Below are 20,041 nucleotides of genomic sequence, written 5' to 3' on the forward strand. Positions count from 1 at the left end.
GCTACTTGTCTTTCAGTTTTCTTTATCTTTACCTCGGTGTTTTCGAGGACAGTGTCCTACTTCTATGCCACCCTCTCCTATATATATATTTATGTCCGTTGTATTTCCTTTTCCAAGAAAGCTCTGCGCGCACAGTAGTCACTCTTCTCGGCCGTGCCACTTTCGTGCTTTCAGATTCTGGAGACGTGGCGGCTTATGGAACTGTCTTGGGATGAATGTCTAGTGGGGTTTGATCTCGGAATGGTTTTTTGGGGTGTCTGGGGTGTGGATTTTAGAGATCCGCTGACCCCTGACCCAGAGGTATTCTGCTCGTAAAATTCGACTGAGATTTTCTCGGCTCTCACAAGACTACAGTTTCTTTTGTCAAAGTGAATCGCACAAACGTCCTTTCTTGTAGCTATTCTGTGGATGTTGTACGGTTTTCAGTTCTACTTTCTTTCAAAGCTCTTTCTTTAAATTTCCTTCCCTCAGGAGGGCTTTGAGTCAAATAAGACAGTTTGATAGCAATTGCAATTGTTCTTTGATCGAACAAATTGGGTAATGGCTCATTGGTTTTCATTGGTAGTTCCTGCAATCAGTCCGAAAGATCGTAGATATCTGAAAGAACACTACTCAGGTATCCTTTATCTCGTTTCAAACAACGAGTATTCCCCATTTTGATTCTCTCTAGTTGAGGCCGACGTTTTTCAAACTCACGATTGGTATAGAGTATTGATTAAAATCAGCAAAGACTGCGAATTTATGCAAAGCATGAGTACGAGCAAATTGTGTCGTCTTGAGCTCATGACTCTGTAAGCTCATGGGATATTCATAGGCACCCCCAATGCCAAATGGGGGCAGCTGCTGCCTATGGCCTGCTGCTAAACTAACCTCCAGTAACCGTATCGCGACTGCGCAGCGACCGCAGTGTCATAACATTGGCGTACTAGGAGGAGGAAGAGGAGGAGGAGGAGTAGGAGGGCTGCACGCGAATTGAGCTTCAGTTTTATAGATTCCGCTGGCGCAGGCCATGCACGCATATCGATATGGCCGCATTAAAATTTAATGGCAACGCAGCTCCCATTCACTTCTGCGCCTCTGGCCAGGACTCCGCACTAAAGCGGACAGGACATGGCCGGGGCACGTGCACATTTATGCTGATTCTAAACAAAGGAATAAAAACTTTGTCGCCGCGCACATGAGACCGCTCTCCTGGTGGGAGTGGGTGGAGCAATGGGAGCAGCAGAAATTTTTATTTGGCAGCCGAAGTCGAAGGACGTCTCACCGTTAAGGACATTAGTGCGTTTCTGCCTTTTACTTCGACTCCAATCGGCTCTCCCCTCAGACCTGGCATGGTTTTTTTTGTGGATCTCGCCTCTGGGAGAGCTCGTAAAGCGCAGCACGGAACGAGCCTAAGCGAAATTTCATTGGTTTTTATGGGCATCGGCATCGACTTCGGGACAGGGAGCCTTTCACTTTCCTGAAGTTGGAGGAGCTCGTCTTAATGCTGCCTCATCTACATCGTCATTCCGACGCCGCCCACCCATTGACATTGGCAATGGCAATGGCAGCGCCATCTTTGCATCTCCTCACTGCAGAACATCCTTTCGACATCTCCTCTCGTTGAGCAGGCAGGCAGTGCCAACCCCTTGTGTGGCAGGGCCCAGACGTGTCGCCTCTCGTACGTCCTTCAGCCCATTCAGCAGAACATCTCTGCCCTACCCCCAGAGGGGGAAAGAGCGAGAGATGTCTGCGGGCCCCCTGCTTTTCGTTCACTTTTGAATAGTGCAAAAAAGTGCACTCAGGCAGCAGCTTGAGCTTGAGCCGCCCCCGAAGCACTCACCCACCTACCGACCACACACCCACACACTAACACACACACAGTTGGATGCACCCACCACCGTTTCACTTTCGTTCTTACATCCCCCAACCCACCAGGAGGGGGTATCTGCTCCACCTCCAGAGTTTGCACCTGCCAGGGTGCAGTGGATGCCTGCTCCTGCAACTAAACTCCATGTAAAGGCCGGTAAAGGATTCTATGTCAACATGACGAAAGGAGGCTGCAGTCGGCGGCACAATCGACACTCTAATGCATTCCCTTCTCCTCTCCTCTCCTGCTCCGCCTGCTGGGGGTGGAATCATTTGCGAGGGTTAGAACTCGTCTCGTCTCGTCGCGTTGCTTCGCTTTTCACTTCTCGCTTCGCTTTCGATTTGTCTCGTGCCTGTCTAGTGCATCTGACTGTGCAACTCATGAATGCCACGGAGGGGAGTGCGCAGGGGAGTGGCAGCTAGTGGCAGTGCCAGCGCCAGTGGTAGGAGTGGGTTAGGCTTTTGTGCAACTCAAGTGCATGTCGTCATCGTCGACGACGCCGTGTTAAGTGCTCCCAAACAAAGCGCCTGCTGTGTCTGTATGTGGAGGCATATTGGGGGGGTCGGATGATGGAGGGATGGTGTTTGGTGGGGTGTGGTGTGGTGTATATGTGACGCGTGATTTCTGTGCAATTTAACCCCATTTTGTAGCAGCTCTACTCATGGAGCCCCCAGGAGGATGAAAGCAGCTGCAACGCCTAAGCAGATCCAAAGCCTGATGACGCACACTTCTCCTTCCGCTGCACAACACTCTAAGAGTGTGTGGAAAATTTCACTTTTGCCAGGAGCCCGCCTCAGTTGACGTCTCTCGAATGGGGGCTATGGGCACCCGGATTAGGCGAAATCTTGCCCATGTCTACAGTTTAATTGCAATGCCACTTCTGATGCTTCTAGGGAAAGGAAGAGTTCGAGTTGTGCAGAATAAAATATCGAAACCGTGGAAGAATGAATCCAGAAACAGAGCCAGAACCAAAGCCAGAATCCAGACTCAAGACAAACTAAAATGGAGAGAAAAAACCAAGCAATGAAGCCAGAATGAGACTCATATGCTTAAGTAATTTGCATAGGCCATAGATGGGATGATGCAGATGGAGGTAGGGGTTGGGGGTCTCGGATGTTGATGAGGATGCGGATGCAGCGCAGGGTAGAGACCATGCAAGACAAGCTAATGAATGTCGAAATACACAAACAGCTGCAGCAGCAGCAGCTGGTAGAGGGGCAGAAGGAGGTGGTGGAGCAGGCTGCCTGGGGGACTCTTGGGTGTGGGGTCAACCTGCACAAAGCAGAATTATTTGTCAATGCAACAAAACGGAGAGGACCGAAACGAAACGAAAAGTTTGAGATGCTATTGAAGCTGCCTTGAACAGGGCGGGGGCGGTGTTGAGTGGGTGTGAGTGTGGGTGTGTGGGTGTGTGAGTCGCATTCATGCAAGGGTGAAACACAAACGGGCAAAGAATGCCAAACAAACTTGTCAGATTGCGGGTATAAAAAGTGAAATGAACTGAGGAGCAGGAGCTGGAACAGGAGTCCTGCAGCTGCAGATGACGATGGAGTTGGTTGTCTTTTGTTTCGTCTTTCGTTCTATTGTTTCGTTTTGCTCTCCTTTTCTTCTCCTGCTGCGTGCCCTGGCTCCTGTTCTTGTACCTTCTGCACTTGTACATGTGTCGCATTTGCCCGTGGAATGGGATGTGTTGGGGTGGTGCAGTTCGGGGGTGGCCAACTGCACTTGAACTACACAAATTGCGGACGCAGACCGAGCCCAACCGATAGCGCTAGCCAGAGCTGGAGCACTCAAAACTGGAGCTAGAGCTGGGGGTCAGACCTCTAGCTTAGGGGTAACCTTCCGTGGATGCTACTGGGAGCTGCCGTTAAGGGATGCAGTCTGCAGTTCTGGCTGCAGTCTCGTGTCTGGAGTCTCTCGTTAGGGGTTAGGTTTCTCGGCCGCTCTAAATGATGTCTCGTCTCATCGTCTGCCGGCAGCTGCTTAGGCAAACACCCGCAGAGCCAGACCTCCCCCAGGTGGATGGTGGATGGGTGGAGGCAACGCGCTCTATTTGCATATTCATATACATATGGGTACACAAAATTTGCGCCGTGTAATGAGGAGGCTGCTAGGGGTAGGCCACCACCATCCATATACCCTCCACTTTCCCCCACTCATTCGGGGGTCAACCCTTTTGCTGGCATTGCGCGCGTGTATTAGTGGAGGGTTTCCTGTGTGAGCGTCCCTTTTTTTTGGGGAGTTTTCATTAGAAACTTTTTTTGCCAACATCATTCTGCGGCAGTGGAAAACGTCAAAACAAAAAGGGTTCGCACCCCAGCAGCCCCCACCGTTCAGCACCCAGTGCCCGGTATATACCAGAGATAGTATGTACGGATGGACAGTGCTCCCTACCCCTACCCCTACTCGACTCTGTGCTCCATATATGCAGATCTATATACACCCACACACGCACGCACACACGAGAGAACGGGAGGGCGCGACGAGGGGAGGAGGGGGAGAGATAAACACAGACGGCGATTTAGATATGTTAGACACATGCGTGTGCGGGCTGCACCACGACAACCCCCACCTCTCACATGGTCTGTCGCTGACATGTTGCTCCATCTCCACAGATCCCTTTGCCCCTATGCCCCCTGCGTAGCCCACGACAACTAAACACGCTTAATTAGAAAGTAGCTGCGGTCACCGCTGAAGGAACGGCTGTGGACCTCGACATTCGCGTCCGCTCATTTTTCACTGACCCAAAACCCACCCCACCTCCGCCACCACCACCGCCGCCGAATCACATCGTTTTTGGATACCCTTTGCAGAGAGATTTTCATCACAGAAAGAAATATCCGCCACAACATCAGATTCAACAGACGAATATCTCTGTTTCTATACAGATCCATAGGTCTTGCCTTTGGATAAGTCGGAAGGTGAGTGGGAAGTCAAGGCCAAAATCAAAGGACCGCCCAATCGATCTGCAAGTGTATTACAGGCATCGTTGATGCCTGTTCTTTTTTCTGCTTTTAAGCTCGAATTTGGTTGAAAATTTCTGCTCATTAAATGACTTGCCCCCAGGAAGGGGTTCAATTCGGGTTTCGGGATCGGGTTTGTGCTTGTGCTTGGGTACATATGAATATTCGTTTGTTGAATTAATCACTGGGGCTTTGCTTTTGTTTTTTTTTGCCCTAGCCATAGCACAACACCTCCTCCACCTCCACCCACATTCATTTCCGCGCCCAGCGACAGCGCCCCCCACATGTCCAGCAACGAAAAATTGACGCGGCCGTTACTCTAGGCATATTTGGCAGCCCGACCGCTACTCCCCGCGTGGCACTACCCCCCTCATTACTATGCAGCAGCAGATCGATAAAAAGTTGGTCCACGAACGTCGACAGCGACAGCGACGGCAACGGCGACGGCGACGACGAAGCCACCGCAATCGTCGACATGTGTGAAATGCGCACATTAAATAAAAAAGGCGCTTAAAACAGGAAAAAAAGGATAAAAATTAAGGGGTTGCCACCTGGCCCCCCCCCACACACACACCCAAGGGTTTTCCATGGTATATTTTGGCGATTTTGATGGCAAAGGACCCGTGCCACTGCCCTTGCCCCGCTCCTGCGGCAGCGACTCGTTTTAGATAAGGTGACTAGCAGCGGCGATTGTTTGGAATTTTAATGTAAAAGTTTTTATGGCGCATTCGTTTCCAGCGAGCGATTCGCCAATGGTCGCTAAATTGGATGGCGAATTGTGGGTGGGCATGGATGAGGTATGGGTATGGGTATGGGTATGAGCTCTACTCTCAGTGGGATTTTGCGTGGCTTCGACAGGGTTGAACGTGAAGGATACTACTACTCATGTAGTACCCTTCCCCGTCCAAAAGCACAACCCCCAAAGAGATGCATGAGAATAGAAGCGGCAACTGTACTTCCTGGACCTGGAACAAGCGTGTAACTATGCAAAGAACGCAACGGACCCCAAAGTCAGTTCTTGTTTTTGTTTTCTTTTTGTTTTTTGGTGGTAAACATCGGCAAACGGTTTTTAATCATTCCAGCCAGCTTCGGGGCCCCAGAACCCACAAAAAGATGAAAGCGCCCGTCGACGACAGCGTCAGCGACTAAAATCAAAGACACAACACAATCCGTGCATCAAAAGCCGCTTTTGGCTTTTAATATCCAACTGCAACATGCAGCCGCAGCCGCAGCCGCAGCCGAAGCCGGAGCTCAAAAGCGGAGCTGCACGGACAGCACTTTGCCTTCATCCGAATTTGAATATCCCTCTCGGAGAGAATGCGTGGGTGTCGCTTTGAGCTCATCGCCTGTCAGCGGCAAAACCACACAAGGATGCAACACCCCCATCCACCCGATCCACCGACAGGATTGCTGCAATTGCAGCTCTACATACACAAAGCATTCTAACATGATTTTAATTACAACAGCGACAAAGTGTTGCCAGTTGCCGCTACATCTTCCGCTCCAATGCCCCATTCCCCTTTCCCCATTTCCCATTTCCACTGGGGAAAAGAAAAACTTGCCAAATGCTTGGTAGGAAATGCAACAGCCCATGCCGGAATCTGCCCTCAAGCGGTGCACACAACCTCCTACACGTGAACAACATCTTACTCTCTCTCTCTTCTTATGTGAGCTGAGATGGATAGGAGGATTCAGAATTTACTTAAAACGCCTGATGTGAGACTTTCGTGCTATGTATTATGAAAATCGGATGATTTTGGATCATCTTAAGATGATTTGAAGTTGCCTAAAACTAATAGCCATAACTTTAACATAAATATACATACTTCCTCCAAATTTCTGTATGCTTTGTACTGCATGATATATAAAAGAGGGCGCACAGTGCACGAGGAAGAGTGTGTGTGAGAAAGAGAGAGAATTAGTAAGCGTGTGGATGGCGTTGTTTCATTTGTTCCTTCTGGCTATGATAATCATCCGATCTGATTCAGATTCAGCAATCTGCTAGATTTTATCAATCTTTATGATTCTGAGTGCTTCACAGGAGTCTGGATACAAAATTTGGTTGATCTAGCTCTTATAGTCTCTGAGATCTATGCCCTCATCGGGACGGACATGGCCATATCGACTCAGCTATTGACGCTGATCAAGAATACATATATGTGCATACTTTATGGGATCGGAAACGCTTCCTTCGGGGCGTTACACACATCCCCTCACCAACAATACCGCTATACTCACTTTGAGTACATAACGGGTATAAAAACACAGGAAAGTTTTTTTGTATTTAATATTATTTTATATATTATTTTATATATTAGTACAGAAAATGTTGTACAGATAGTCCTACCAATTCGAACATCTTTCAAAACGTACGTTCGATTGTGGTCATTTTTGTTCCTGAATATATGAATACTACTTAATGACTATGAAAATAGGAAAATTGTTTAAAAATGAAAAGAAAAAAACTATTGTTTTTTAAACATTTTGTCTGAACAGAAACGCCCATATGATTTTGATTTTGATTTTTGGAGATTTGTTGTTCTATTTGGATAGTGACAAAAAATAGCTTTAGGATATTACAATTCATATGGATAATAAGTATAACTGCTACCGCTGCTTCATGTACGCGACCAGCGTGTCTATACGCATCGCAAGCCATGCGGCAGCGTTCCTCGGTCGGTTGGGCAGGAGTCACTTGGTGTCGCTGGGTGCCGCATTTCGAGATAAAGTTCTTGTGGGTCTTTGTATATTTTCTCGATTTAAGGTTCGTTTCATTGTTTTCTTTCGGAACTATTCAAAAATCAATAAATACTACTTGTATTGTTTTGCTGGTTCTTGCTCGATCACTGTTCCTCCCTCACGATCCCCTACTTCCTCGCTCACGATCCTCCCAAAAGGTCACTATAAAATTGCAGCCACATGAACTATTGGGCAGTACGAGCATGTCGATGTCGTGAATGCTTCTGTTCTGTTCTTGGTGATGGTGATGAAAAACAGAAACAGAGGCTGGGGCGAGAGAAGGGAGAGAGAATGCGTTGAAAAACAGACCAGGTCCAGAGTGGAGAGTGAAGAGTAAGGGGGTAGCTCTGGCGGCAGAGTGGGATGCGGGTGTCGGCCGTAATGCGGGGGCATTTTATTTTATTTTTGATCATTTTTCGGCCGCCAAAAAAGTAAACGAAATAAAAAAAATGATGCAAAAAAAGTAAAGCACACATACACACGTATTTGGCGAAGTACATACGAAACACTCCTGTGTGTGTCTGTATATAGGAGGCTCTTGTGCGTGAGGAAAGTAGGGAGAGGCTGTCGAAAAATAAATCGAAAAGGCAACACGTCATTGGTGGCATGTGCATAATCAAGCGCCCCGTTGCCCCGTTGCCGCGTCCTGGCCGATGGGCCTAGGCATAGGCCCGTAAAGAACCAAGGGGGTATAGGGAATGGGGACTGCAACTGCGCGCGCGTCTAGCGACGAACTGCAGTTGCAGTTGCAGTGGCCCAAAGTGCGTTGGAAATGAGCAAAAAAAGGCCACGCCTGCCGCTGCTTCAGGAAATGCCCCAGCCCCAGGAGGTGGGGGAACGGGGGGAGCTACTGCAGTCCGAAGTTTGTGCTCCTCCGCTCTTTTGCTCCTGCTCCTCCTTTTTTGTTTTGGTTGATTTTTTTTACCTTTTTCCAGTGAATGCGGTTGGATGGGGCGGCTGGGATGGGATGGGATGGAGATGGAGATGGGGTGGCATGGGTATAGGCAGTGTAGGTGCGTTACCATTTCCTCGTTTTTCTCCTTATTTTTTGTGCATGCATGTATGCATCTGTGTCTGTATCTGCAGTTGAGTGTGTGTGTGTGCGTGTGTGGTAGACCCGGTTTTTTTGTTTTTTATGTGCAGCATCTTTTTTTTATGCTGGCGATTTTCCCTCTATTTTGTTCGCTTCTTTTGTTTTTTTGATTATATTTCCTGCACAATTTTAATGGATTTTTTCGTATGTGTGATTGTGTGTGTGTCTGTATCTATGTGAGTGTCTGTATTTATGTGTGTGTGCATTTGGGTTCTTTTCCCTTCGTATTGTTGTTGCTGCTGCTGCCTGATGCTCATCGTGATGAGCATTTTTTTGTGTTCAAGCAGATAATTACATTTAAATAAAATAAAAATTTCATGTAGCCCCAGCCCCAGCCCACACAGCCCCCAGCCCCCAGCCCCCGTGCCCAGCCCCTACAAAACAATCCGGCTTTGCTAACGTTCCATCCACTCCTTTCCACAGCCCTTCTACGCGCTGCTGAAGGGGGTGAAAGTGGGTGAAAGTGGGAGAAAGTGGGTGGGTTATGGTATGATTTTTGTTGGCATGTTGTTTTATAATTCATTTCTCTGCGTTGTTTGACTTACGCGACGCTGCACGTCCAATTCCAGGGCTCCTCTTTGCCTTTTACCCCTATCTCCTATCCCCTATCCCCTATCCTCTACCAGGCAATCCCCACTCCCCCACCCCTTGAGGTGCTCATCCAGGGTCCTGGCCCATGTTCAGGTCCCTGCAGCACTGGTCACTCTCCTCGGTGTTGTCACTGTGCCGCAAATTGCGCCGCATTTGTGTTGTGTGCTCTTAGGCTGGGCCGAGGCCACTCTCGCACCCTCCACTCTCTTCCATTTGCGCCACTTGCCCCCTCCAAGTGCCCCAATATACAAGTCATTCGCCTCGACCCGTGCAGCGACTGTACCGCGCTTTGTTTGCTCACAAACTGCAGTCAAGTCATTTGTGTTAATGCTAATTGCTGCCACTCCTGCCACAGGCACAGCCACAGTCATAGGCCCTTGCGCCTTTGCCACCTGCTCGGCTGCTGCGGCTGGCTTTGGGGTCATTTCGGATTCTAAGAGTGGCGCAGTGGCAGATGAACTGCTACCTCCCAGGCACCAGAAAACAGTAAACCAGTAGAGGGGTGCATAAGAACTGGTGGAATAAAAACGAAAAGAAGACGACGGTCCATGCCAGAGGGCAGGAAGCCAAAGCCAGAGACAAATCGAATTGATGCCGAATTTAAAAGGTGGCAAAAAGTGCAGCTGCATCTGTTGCACGTGGGGGCAGTAGCACCCAGCAGGATCTGAGTGTGTGGCAGATTGGCTGACGGGTGTGTGTGGGTGTTGAAAGAAACGCAATAAGAAGACTCAGAGTGCGTCGCAGTAGAGTCTCAGCATTGGACCTCGTCCCGGACAGCCAGACAGCCAGACAGCCAAACGGATGCCCAGACGGGACAGGACCTGGAATCTGGAGGACGCAGGAGGGCCTGGACGAGAGAACAGGAACAGGAATATTTCCGTAATTTTATTTGCTGTTTTTCCGACACTTCAAGGACAACGGCGGACAGAAGTTGCTCAACTTTTGGGCCAGAGTTCATTTGCGGCTTCGTTTTGTTTCAACGAACCCCAACTCCCCGTCCAGACACAGACCCAGACTCAGACTCGGAACAAGACCCAGACCCAGTCTCAGTGGCACTCAGTGGCAACCCCCACTCCTCAACTCTCCAGCGAGAGTGACACATTTTCGGCCAATCGATAAGCCTTTCTACCACTTCCACTTAAAGATTAAAGTCGAATCTGTCAAGAAAACATTTTGGTCTCGGCTGTTGTTCCCTTTCTGCTCTGCCTGGAGAAAGAAAGTCTCGTCCTTGACCTTGATTGAATATTTTTTGGGGCCCTGGACAACACGTTGGGTGCCCATCTTCGCCCCGTGTTCAACCGCACCAATGAAACCTCTTCCTCCTGTAGAGGAAACAAGCCGTTTTCCATCTGCTGTTCTTTGTCTTTAAATGTAGCAGCGGTAATGTATCCTGTCATCAGGCACTGACACTTATCCCCCGCTCTATGTTCGGAGTGTGCTCATTGTTACCGCAATGAAGCACCTCAAAACAAAGTGAGGGGATCCTCCGATCCGCCATCGGAGGTATTTCCCTCCTGGAACCTCCTTTGTTTGGCTCGCAATTAAATTAAAGTCCTTTGTTAGTCCAACCGGGTGTTTGGCATTATGAGTAATTATGCACTTTTGTGGCGGTTTTCCGGGAATCACAAAGCCCCCGTGCTCAATGTACTCTTGGATTGTGTTGGAGGGAGCTGTAGCGTCCTCCACAAGTCTCCATTTGGATTCGAAGAGGGATTGGTGTGCCACTGAGTTTCAATATGATTTCTCCATTCTATTCATTTAAGAACCTTGTGGTCACCCACCTTCATGCCTTCTTCATAGCGAAACCAATACATGAGCGGTCTTCAAGCCCCACAAGAACCGGAAACCCCATAATTATAGAGCCTTGAGGAAATTCATTTACCAATGTTATGGCCACAATAACAACGAGTGTGCAAATTCGATTTTTTTTTTTTATATATATTTTCTAACAATAAGATCTAGTCTTGCGAGTCTCCCACGACCAAGAACAGTTTTCAAAACATTCACAGTTTACAGTAATAACAGGAGGGATTGGGGCATACAATATATGCTCTATTTATGCGGATGATGTTAAACTCTGTGTCCAGTATGAGGACATTTCCTTTTATTCTCGTTTGCAATACGTTGTTGTGCAAACTTGTTACACCTTAATGCATCGAAATGCAAAATAATGACATTTCATAGTGCTAGTCCCTTGGCTCTCTATACCCTATGCGGTGGTTCTCTTGAGACAATTCCCCTGGTGGATGATCTTGGTGTTATATTAGATGCCAAGCTAAAGTTTCTTGAAGACATTTCTAGCATGGTAAAAAAGGCGATGGGCGTGCTTGGGTTTTTAAGCGGTGGTCAAAGGCATTTGACGACTTCTATGTAACAAAGACTCTCTATACCTCGCTAGTTCGTCCGATCTTGGAATCTTGGCTCCTGTGTATGCTGCCCTCAGTACAAAGTACACCAGGACCGTATAGAATTAGTTCTGAAAAACGTTGTACTCGTTGCTCTGCGGGGCCTCAACTGGGATGTGGGTGTGGGAATGCCATCTTACTCGAGTAGATTGCTCTGAGTAAGCTTCCCATCCTGAGTTTACCGTAGATCTGTTGAGCCGTATAAACTTCATTAATATTATATTCACTAGAAACTTTATACCGTTGTCCCTTCCACTTTGTAGATCGAATTATTCCTTGCATGAACCGTTTAGGGTCTTATGCTCGGATTAGAATTCCCGCTAATATTCCCGCTTATATCCAGTACTAATTCCCTTCCTCTTATTAAATTACTAATAGTCTGGCATACTCTACTGGCAGCGCCCCTCGGTCGGTTGGGCGGGAGGAGGGCTGTGTTTTGCCTGCGATCCGCGCGTAACCGCCTTCTGCTGGAGTCACACGCTCCATTTGATGGTCCAGTAATTGCATCGCCACTTGTAAGATGCAGTCATTTCATATCAACGGCCAAATATGAATGGCATCCTGTTTGTTTGTTCAAATTATTCAATATTTTGTCTATAACTTTATTATTTAAAATAATTATTTAGTAATTGTTCAATATAAAATACTATGCTCACAAATTTTGATTTTTTCCCATTTGAATAGCACACCCGATATTCAAAGAGTATAAGAATAAGGGGTATTAGATTAGTGGTTTAAGTGGACACCCAGAAGGAAGCGTTTTCGCTTCAAAGCTTTGCCACGCCTCCTTTCACCCCCGCAAAAAACGACAATGTCTAGCATCCACAATTTTCAAGATATGAGAAAACCAAAAACATAGAGCATTAGAAAATTACGATATCTACCAAATTGCCGATCGGATAATTATTATCGGAGATGGCAATTAGATCAGATCATTATTATAGTCAGAAGGAGCAAATGAAGTTTCAATTGCTATGCTACGCCTTCCGCGGACTTACTCAATCTCTCTGTCTTCCTCTTTCTTCCTCACGTTTCCTCGTGCGGTGTGTGCCCTCTGGTAGAGGGGAGCGATATAGGAGTTCACCTACTGCCTGAGTATCGTGTATAAATGTAGAGCCACGGGCTCGCCGCAGCTAGGTCACAACGCTCGCGATCGTTTTTCATGATTTTTAGGGCACTGACCCGAATATCGTATGTGTCGAACATTAACCAAATATGTTTTTAGCACAGTCTTCTAGACAAAACGCCTTTATATTTTATTGTACTTAAACACTGAATAGTTTATTCAGGCGGAACGTTTGACGAAAGGATTTTCGTAGCTGGGACCTCAAAATGTAGTAGACGGCTCTGCTTATTGAGTTTTCTGTGGGTTTTGTGCCCCAATTAATTTCACCGAAAAGAAAGAACTTTTCGAACTCTTCCACAAAATAGTGCTTTTGTTTTTATTCAGCAGCCTGCATGAAAGTGGGACCTAAATGATCCACTGATCAGGTTAGGCTAAGTATTTATATCGCTGGGAAGAGAGGAAAATTCCTCCCACCTGTGTTGGGCACCCAAAGGCATATTGCGCACGGATGCGGTTCAAGGGGTGTCGCTGTGCCATCCGGTGGCTTGCATGTACATATATGTCTTGATAATAACCCTGGTCTGGTTACCGAGAGGTCTGTAATGTCTTTAAGGAAAGGGGCCGTCTTCGAGAATACACGGTCTACGGGGACCAAGGATCATATATGTCTTGATAATAACCCTGGTCTGGTTACCGAGAGGTCTGTAATGTCTTTAAGGAAAGGGGCCGTCTTCGAGAATACATGGTCTACGGGGACCAAGGACCAGACAATGCACTATGGGCAAAAAGTTTCGAAAATATTTTTAAAGTTTGCGGTTTGATATCGCCGCGCCACCAAAGTCAGCTGACCGAGTGTTTGCTTGACTTATCGAAACACAACCGTAATTATTCATAAACTTTGTGCTATCGTTGCGGCTTGTTCTTGAAAGTGAAGACAGTTTTGAAATATGGAATAAAGTCGTGGTGGTATGTAGATCCATCGTTGTAGGTTGGTTTATAAATGTTTTGTATGTTTTGTCGTGTATCGTCAATTGCTGTTCGAGTATTTTTACAGCTGAAACTTAGCAAATATAGTTGTGTTCTGTGGTGTGTAACTTATTCGCAGCGCGCACTTGCGAGCAACTAAAATTGGTTGGTTTTTTTTTAAATGTATTTAGATTACGGTGATAATAACATATTTTACGCCTTTTTGCCTGTTTTCGCAAAAAAAATGGCATATTGCAGCCGAGTGTGAGTTTCGCGGCTTAGCATAGCTGGAGATTTGGGACAACAATGGACGTGATAGCTCTGCCGTATCGAAGTGGGTGTTGGAAAAAATTAACAAAAATCAAGTCAGCAACTCACACGTTGATCAAATTGAGGAAACTGTGCGCAGTTTCATAGCACACGTTAAGAAACATTTGCCTAAGTGCAACCTTATGATGTCAAGGTTTAAAGTTAATCATTCAAAGTGGCTTTCGCAGGCTAACAATCGCCTTGGATCGTTATAACCAAAAAAACTTTTCGAAACCGCTGATTTTTACTCCGAATGTTTTAAGCCAAGGCCTTCGACTCGATTTTTTTAATTTTTTTTCAACACATCTTATAGGCGTCAAATTCGAAACACATTACCCAGACCTACATAATAAAAATGATGTAAGCATTATCAAACAAAACGGAAGTGGTAATAGTAATGATGGAAACACGGCTAGAAGAGCATTCGTGAATTACCAATTATTTTTCTCAATGACAAGCTCTGATCAACACATTTTATACAATTGGTATGTAGTTTTTATCACTATTTCATGCGAGCACTCTGTTGATGTTGATAAGTTCAAGGCATTATCCTTATCCTTGGTATCCAATGTCATCGACGGTACATAAAATGTTAAACCACGGCTGGCAAATAATAAACTCCTCTTTGGTTCCGGTTAGATGTTTGAGAGAAAACGCTTTAGAAGAAAAAAAAAAGTACTATGAAAACGACAGGATATCACACGTTTGAAAAAATAGCCGTTTAAGCAATAATTCTTCTGATCCGTTTATATCTAGCATATTTTTAAACGAAAGGAAACAAATTAAAGAAACCTTGCCGGCAGACGTAATAAATCTTTTAAAATGTCCACCTTCCCAGAACAATGAAGCAATCACGTCAGATACAGAAAAAGAAGATTTGGACTCCCCTGACGATTCTGATGGTAAGACGATGAAGAAAAATAAACATATCTATTAATACAATTTTGAATTAATACAGGGAATTTTTTAATTATTTCTTGGGTGTGGGAGGCGGTTTTGAAGGTGTAGTTTGATTGAAAAATAAAAAAAAAACCAAAATTCTTTTTTAATACATAATATGTACATTTTTGCTTTATTCACAAATTTCGGACTTTTTGCCCACAGTGCGGTGGCAGAAGAAATGCGGTACCGTGGGTGCGTTAGGAGCTGGGCGAAATCGGAAAACCAAGTTGATGAATTGTGCTCCAGATCTAGTCTCTGAGGACTAGGGGACAACAAACAAGACGCACAGACAGACGGGCAAAGAGGCATGGCTATATCGACTCGGGTATTGATGCTCATTAGGAATATTTGTACATACATACCTACATATGTGTCTACTTTATGGCGTACGCTTCCTTCTGAGACTACTCGCATCTAAAATTTGATTAATTAAATTAATTTAAGCGAAAAAAAAATTAGTTCATTATATTGCAACAAAATGATCCAGAAACGGGGTTTCCTGAAAAGCAAACAACGAAAACCAAAGAGGGATATTCATGGACTGTATTGACATTACAATTGCATCTTCAAAGTCCGAAACAAAAATTGATTTCATTCTAAAAATTAATTAAGAATTAAAAGCAAATCTAAGGATTCACTTAGCTCTGAAAGCTTAGAAGAAAAAGTCACAGATAGTTCATACGCTCCATCACAGGACATTTTTCAATAGACACTCATGCAAACAGCCTGCCAATAGACCCCAATAATGATTTCGGCAGAAAATGTACTGATTTTCTGTACTTTTCTCCTTCTACCTAGGTCTCAGAAAAGTCAGGTAAATCCTTAATGAATGCCATTTTAGCAATGTTTACAATATGTCCAATAAAGATCGCAAACCTTGTAAGAGCGTTTGGATGGGATAACTGTTTGATAAGGTTTACAGAGAACCTGGCAACCTTCTCAGACCAACCTGATCGAGACTGGATATTTTGTGTGTGTGTTTGGAATTTCAAAATGGATGGGATCGTCTTCACGTTCTTCTCTCGATTTTTTCTAGGACTTGCGGAGCCATGGGACTTGGGGAAGAAAACTTTCTTGAGCTCCACGGATTGGGGCAACTAAATTAATTAAAAATTGTTGTGCACCTCTTAGTGTTGCTCCCTCGTTCTCCCGCTTGTTCGGAGAAGAGTAGACACTTGTGTCTGTCTTCAGCCTGCAGTTCAAAGGAGTGTGTGGGTGGTGGATTCGGTGGGCTTATGGAAGGGAAGTGAGCAAGTTGCGCAAGGGGAACTAAGCTTGTTAGCAACTTGGCAGAGCCAACCACACGCACTGCCGCACTGCCGCACTGCCGCAACGCTTGCCACCTCCTTGCCCCTTCCCGTCCCGTCCCGCCCCGTTCCGCCCCGCCCTGAAGCTTGTTGCAGCTTCTTCGACGCTAAGCGAGAATGCGGCAAGTTGGCAACTCGGAAACTCGGCGGCGGCATATGCATGTATTATTGTGAATATTATTATGCATATTTTATTTCGGGTTTTGGGTTTTGGGTTTCGCTCTTCGCATTTTCTTATTTTTTCGTTTATTTTTCCTTGTGCTATTTTTCTTGCACTTTTTTTGGCGTTGAATTCTCTGACTGGGATGCCGGTCTGGGATCCATCCATAGTAGCGTTGTGTTGTGTTTTCGGGCTGGTGCGTCTTCTTTCAATTTCTTGCGCACTTGTTTCCAACGAGGGATGCTCCCTGTCCCTGTCCCTGCCACCATCCTTCCACCATCCCTCCACCATCCCCCACTCCTTCACTGCGAGTTTTCCGCGCGCTCATATGTGCTTGTAAAGTTTTTACTTCGTTAGCATAATGAGAAACCGCGTGTTCATATCCTAGCACATGCCCACGCCCACACATGAGAAGCCATATTCTTGGCCAAGTTGATTGTGCGTCTTCTTGCGCACAAGTATTTTGCGCCATGCCTCGGCCTGGGCCAGAGGGGGGGGGGCAGAGCAGAGCGAGCACACAGAAAATTCTATTTAAATTGTGTACAACATTATTAGAAAGTTTTCGACAGTGCCCGCAGAAGAAGGGGAGTGCTGCAGAAGCGCCACAAGGGGGCAGGGGGATAGGAGCTACAGTCAAGACCAAAAAAAAAGGAAGGGCTGGAAAATGGTGGGCATACGATAAAGTTGCGAAGAAGAAAAAAAAACGGGAAAGAGGCGGCAAGCGCTGAGCATGGAGAAAAAGTCGAGAAACGAAATTTTTAATTTTATCCCAAGGCAACCCAAGGAGCACATACATAGAAACACATACCCCGACCCAAAACTGCCATATAAACACACATAAATGAGAAATCCAGTCGTGACAATGGCCTCTCCTTGCCCCACAATCCCTAACCCGAACACCTAACCAAAACACTGCCCCTTCGTTGGACACAGTCCAATTCAGCCAGTCCAAATAACCTTTCGATAAGGGATCGGTCGAGGATCCCCCTCTTGAGAACTCAGATCCAGACGCTGATCCAGATCCCCAGTTATAGCCCCTCCTCTAAGAACCGAGCCGCATACATCATCAATCATCTCTAGCGATTGCCGAGGCTGAACTTAATGAGGAAAACTTTCTGTCTTTTAATTTCGACTGCTCCTTCCCGGAAAGGCGATAGAAGGAGCCCTCTCGGAGCACCTCATCCCCACAGAGGGAAAAGAGTAAAATTTGAAACGGCAAAGAATTAAAACCGCAAATGTTGCTGCGACATTAGCGAGTGTGAGGGAGAGCGACGGAGTTCTGGAGGGTGAGTGTGGGCGAGTGCATCGTCTTACTGTGGGTTAGCACACACACACTCACACACACACAAAAAGAATTCTTAACAAACTTTTCATATGCTTGTTCTGCTTACCCTCCTTGCCGCTCTTCTTTCTCTCCCTCTCTCTTCCTCTTTCTATAGCAGGAAATGGAGATGGAGAAGCAGGCTGTCCTCCAGCCGCTGATCCTTGTGGCTCGGGGCAGCTCTGTCAGCTGCGGAGGGACCTCGAACTCGGAAAATGCAAAAAAGTTAAACAGATAGAATGAAAGGAACTTGGGGCAACTGGAGAGGGGGCTGAAAGCAGGCTGGTTTGGGTGTGGGTTTGGGTTTGGGCCACTCCTTAAGCATATTTCATTACATGTGCCACGGGTTTCCCGAGTTACGGGACTGAGGAAAGGCGAGGCGTCTCAGATGTCAGGCAAGATCGTCCGTTCCCATCATCAGCCACCCAGCGTCAAAGAAGCACCCATCCATCTCCTTCCTGCCCCTCCTGCCCTCATGCCCACTGCCTCCTGTGCCTCCTCCACTGCCTGTGGAAAAATTAACCGCACGCTCCCAGTCAGCTAATTTAACCCTGAAAAGCCTTGACACACACGCACATGCCACGTTCCCGAGCCCGAGCCCGAGCGCAAGCCACTCATCCCAGAACCCGTTGGGCTCCTGGGGGCTGCTTTTGTCTTGGGGTCGGGAAGAATGTATGCGGGAATTAAGCGCAAGTGCTCCATCTGCCCCGCCACACCTCCTCGACTGCCACATTTCCTGCTCATGATTATTTTTAAATTAATTTAAATGCCTGGCGCTCTGAAATGTCGCCGAAATGTGTCTCAGCTTAAGTTGGTTCTTGTTATACGTATATCCTCAATGGGAAGAGCCTCAACTTTTCGAATAGGTTCTCGAGGTACTCTCAGACTCTGTCAGAGGTCGGTGCTGTCCTTGACCTGTGCTTTTCTCCGACCTGTGATGATCGCCTTCTCTCAGACAAGTATGTAGAAGATCATTTCAGTAAGGCAAGGAGTCGTACGAAGCTCTCCACTATTTGCCACTTGGCACTTGCCACACACTAGCAGTGGTTGGCAGTCACCAGCCAGTTGTTTCTAAGCTTCATATGCAAATTCAGCCCCAGTCGGACGGCCTATCACGGAAACTAAACACACCCAGACATTTTCGTCAGCCCGGGCCAACCACAGGCGGCCGTGGCAGCACAAGTGGTAGCCGCCGTGGCAACGGGTGGGGGTGGGGAGGGGGGGTCTAGCGAAGGCCATGTGGCATGCACTATTCGGCAGCCACGACAGCGACTACACCGACGACACGCATTTAGGTCAGGACAGAGAGCTCTAGTGCGACTAAACATGTGCAACGCTCCTATTGGCTGGCGGCCAAAACAGGCGAGGGGCTGCGCGGTAGCGGCGGGGCTGGGCGCAGAAGCCAATCACACTATCGCAAAATAATTTAAACAAATCTAGGACAACGCTGCTGCCTCCCTAGCCGTCCTAACCGCCCTCCAACTGCCACCCATCTGTGGTCGGAGCCGACGCAGAAACAAGCGCAAAACATCCTGCCGGCCGGAGGGGGGCGAGGGCACGAGAGGCGAATGACGAACCGAGCGAAGCCGAATCCGATGCGGCTCTGGCTCTGGCTCCGGCTCCGGCCCCGAGTGGTTGTAGGGAGTGGATATGGGTGTAGGTGGTAGTCCTAGCGAGGGAGGGGGCGGGGGACGACCTTTATGTTGGCGTTTGCAAATGCCGACGGAAAAGCCCGACCACGTACATACACATACACACAAACACACACTATATGAGCAACTATGCGTTAGTCCGTGTGTGCTTTTGAGAGCCTGCCTGTAAGTGTTGGTGTTTGTGTGTGTCTGCGTGTGTGTGTGTGTGAATAGAGCGTGTAGAATAAGAAGCAGAAGCTCCCAGTGCCTTGGGCATCGGATGGAGAGTGCGAGTGGGAGGGAGAGTTGGCCATATCTAGCTGTGTTAGTGCGAGCGAGCAAGGAAACGGCAGCAAGGACGATTTGCTAACCGAAGGACAACTGTACCCTGCCCCTGCTGCCATGGCCTGGTGGCATGCCTCTGCTGATTAGGGAGGCTAAAAAGCACAGCGCAAAAACTGCTGCCACACACCGCACCGTACCGCACGACGAGGGCCGAATGCGTTGACGAGGATGCGTTGGCCCCGTACCGTGTGTCACGAGGAGCCTGCCGAGTGCGGATGCAACGATTTGAAAGGCTTCTAAGCCGCATTGCCGCCGTTGATTGGCCCACGAGTCGCGTCTAGTTGGGGGCTCGGAATAGGGGCTTTTGGGGCAGGGGTTGGTGTGTTCACTTCGTGTGCAAACTAATGCAACAGT

Source organism: Drosophila pseudoobscura, chromosome X (assembly GCF_009870125.1).
Source record: "Drosophila pseudoobscura strain MV-25-SWS-2005 chromosome X, UCI_Dpse_MV25, whole genome shotgun sequence".
In the NCBI taxonomy this organism is placed as follows: domain Eukaryota; kingdom Metazoa; phylum Arthropoda; class Insecta; order Diptera; family Drosophilidae; genus Drosophila; species Drosophila pseudoobscura.